This window comes from Balaenoptera physalus (assembly GCF_965194825.1).
Source record: "Balaenoptera physalus genome assembly, chromosome: 1".
NCBI classification, from domain to species: Eukaryota; Metazoa; Chordata; class Mammalia; order Artiodactyla; family Balaenopteridae; genus Balaenoptera; species Balaenoptera physalus.
Window position 1 is genome coordinate 39673846 of NC_138882.1, and position 3172 is coordinate 39677017.

The window sequence follows — 3172 nt, forward strand, 5'->3', positions numbered from 1 at the left end:
TTACTTGTTCTTTCTTTCAGTCCCATAGTTTTACAATTGAGGCAATGAAGATCAGAAAGGGAAAGCCATGTGTCCAAGATCCCACAGTTCTTTAGTATTTGACAAAAATTTGAATAGCCATTATTTCACATAATCTTCACAAGCAGGGCAAGTATTATCAAGTCATCCTTAAAGGTACAGAAACTGAAGCCAAAGAGACTAACTGATTTGATTTCATGGCCAGTGAGGGCGAAAGCCAGGGCTTAAAGCCAGGACTTTTGATTCCTGATTCCCAGTAGCTTCTTCCACTCCTAGTTTTATTGATGTCATTAACACAAACCATCTACAGGGCAGCCTTTGTTAATTTATTCTGGACTTAATGCACTCTGCCTGCAGAAAAGTTTTGCTAAAAGAATGACGCAGTTCGGATTTGCCCACAATTCAGGACACACGTTCCTTACCCATCAGGTTGAAATCATGGTTGGGGTTGTAGAAAACAGTCTTTGGAATCAGACAGATTTAATTTTCTGTGTTGGCTTGGCTGCTAACTCTGTGACTTTCAGCAGATGACTCAGTATCCCAAAAACCCAGTTTCCTCATCTGTAAACTAGGGATAGGATTGTACTGCACCTACCTTATCAGACATTGTTAGGATTAGATGACACAAGATGCGTGAGCAGATAGGACAGTGCCTGGCCTTAGTAAGCTCTCCATAAATGTTAGCTATTATTTTGGATGTTTGGCTCCACCCAACTGACTGGTAGATATCTATCCTTCCTAACTGTCTTTTATCTGGGATAGGAAAAGCCTTTCTCAGGGCAGGTCCAGGTCAGTTAGGATGTCCTTGCTGGTTGCCCTGTTGTTTCTTCATAAGCAGAAGGTAAGAGAGAGAAAGACCTGGAAAGAGTTTTCCCTTTTTGCATTGCACAGTGCCTTAAGTGGAGGGGAATCTGTCTCTTAAAAAGGAAAGCAGGACTTCCCTGGTGGCGCAGTGGTTAAGAATCCGCCTGCCAACGCAGGGGACACGGGTTCGAGCCCTGGTCCCGGAAGATCCCACCTGCCATGGAGCAAGTAAGCCCGCAAGCCACAACTACTGAGCCCGTGTGCCACAACTACTGAAGCCTGCGCACCTAGAGCCCGTGCTCCGCAACAAGAGAAGCCACTGCAATGAGAAGTCTGCGCACTGCAAGGGTAGCCCGCGCTCACTGCAACTAGAGAAAACCCCACAGCAACGAAGACCCACTGCAGCCATAAATAAATAAATAAATAAATAAATAAATATATTGGAAAAAAAAAAAAGGAAAGCAGGAACATTCTGACCTTCCTGAGTGTGCCTGCCTGTATGAGACACAGCGAGTGCAGACATTTTTCAGCAACAAAGCATAACTGTCAATGGATGTGTTACAGCTATTTTAGTGCCTTCTCCTCTCCAGGAGAAAAGCCATTTTCAAGCCAGTTGCTTGCAATGCATCAAGTGATGAAATACAGATAACAAATTGTGCATTTGTTTGGCTTCATGCTTATTACACCCCGGTTCTGGAAAGCATTGCACTTAGCCCCTTAATAATCCCTCTCGCGAGATCAATTACCGGGATTTATCTGGTTCCTCGATCATAAAAGTGTTTTATTGTTTTTACTTTTGCTCCAAGTGAAGTGTGAGGGGGTAGGCCAGGTTTAAAGGGACTGTCCCAGGCAAGAGTGTGAAGCGGGGATGATTGGCCCTGCTTTCCTGTCTACTAAATCCTCATGAACAGGAAAGTAGGGAACATTTGGAGGCGTCTCCCCTGAGGAGTGACCTGGCCCAGATGGTCTCATCTCTGATTATTTGCACTTAGAATGTAGGTTTGCAGGTGCCTGGGAAGGTGGGTGCTGCTTGAGGGGAGAGGCTGGAAAGCAGAGCTAAGTTACCATTTCAGACCAAATCATTTTTCCTCTAAAGTTTCGCTGTAATCCAAACCAGTTGAGCATTTGAGAAGAAGTAGGTACCATGAAAAGGGGTAATGGAATTAGCTTTCATGTTTTTCCAGGACTCTAAACCATATTTCCTGTCACAACTGTACATTATTAATACAAGGCATCTGTTAGCACAGAACTGCCCGAAAATGTGCACCCAAAACCTTACATCTGGTTTCGATAATTTATTTCTGACATTTGTAGTTGGTGGGGAAGGGCGGGGGGAGGATGGGAAAAAAGGGGGAATTAAACCAAGATGTTGCTTTTAACCCATCAGAAGCTCCTAGTCGGAGCCAAAAGACGGAGTTCTTAACGTGGTTTTTGCATTAGGTAATATAATTATATTAATTTAGCAGCAAATAGCATGACTCCGGGGCTGGTGGGTGTGGGTCCACGCTCGCTTTTATCCTGCCTTCTCTGGCTGCAGCAATTAGCTTCCTCTCGCGAAGGGGATTAGCAGGACCACCTCCCCCCCCCGGGGGGCTGGGGGGACTCGCTCAGAGCTGTCAGGTGTCACTCGGCTTTCCCGGGCCCCCTCCCCCTCCCCGCCCCCGCAATTAATTCCCTCTCCTACTTTGCGCGTAGACAAAGCGGTCTGTTCCCGAGGTGTCTGACCTCCCGCCCCCTCGGCGGGCCCAGCCCGGGTTCCTCCAGCAGGAATCGCCCCAGGCGCTGGGAGCCCGAGCTGGCCAGGTCTGAGACCCGCCCCAGACTTTCCACGATCAGATTTCAGCTCGTCTAAAGAGGAGAAAAGAAAGAAAGAACGCGCGACTTCCGCGAGCCGGAGCCGCTGGGGCCCGAGGGAAACGCGGCCCGGGTGGGAGGGGAGGCCGAGGGGCTCTGGGCTCGGCCTGTGTCTGCCCCGGGCCCGGCCGGAGGATGGGTCCCACACAGATGTCCGAGGCGGGCCGCCCTTGACCGGACGCGGACGGGCCCCCTGACCCTTCCTCCCATCGTCTCCCCAGAAATGCCTCTGCTTCTGCCGGGGCGTCAAGGTCGCGGATGCTGTGTGAGACGAATGTCCGCTTAAGCCAGCGGGCCTCAGTTACCCCGCCAGAACTGGGTGGCAGCGCCCGGATTGTCCTCAATAGAACACTCAGAAAACGGGGCGTTAGTGGCCTTTGGGACTTTGGGCACTGTTTTTAAGGCAAGAGATTTACTTGCTAGACTCGTCAGCTTCGAAACACAGTTTTTCTGTTTGTTTAATAGTAGAACCTCAAAGATCATCAAGTCCAACAGC

The 3172-nt window shown here is 49.1% G+C and overlaps 1 long non-coding RNA gene across 1 annotated transcript; it reads right to left on the bottom strand.

The window, feature by feature from the left end:
- Window positions 1-750: 750 nt before the first annotated feature.
- On the bottom strand, window positions 751-2519 carry LOC309662046. The gene is made up of 2 exons (XR_014264465.1): window positions 997-2519; window positions 751-892 (listed from the first exon to the last, which is right to left on the bottom strand). It is a non-coding gene; the product is annotated as an uncharacterized lncRNA (long non-coding RNA).
- Window positions 2520-3172: the final 653 nt, after the last annotated feature.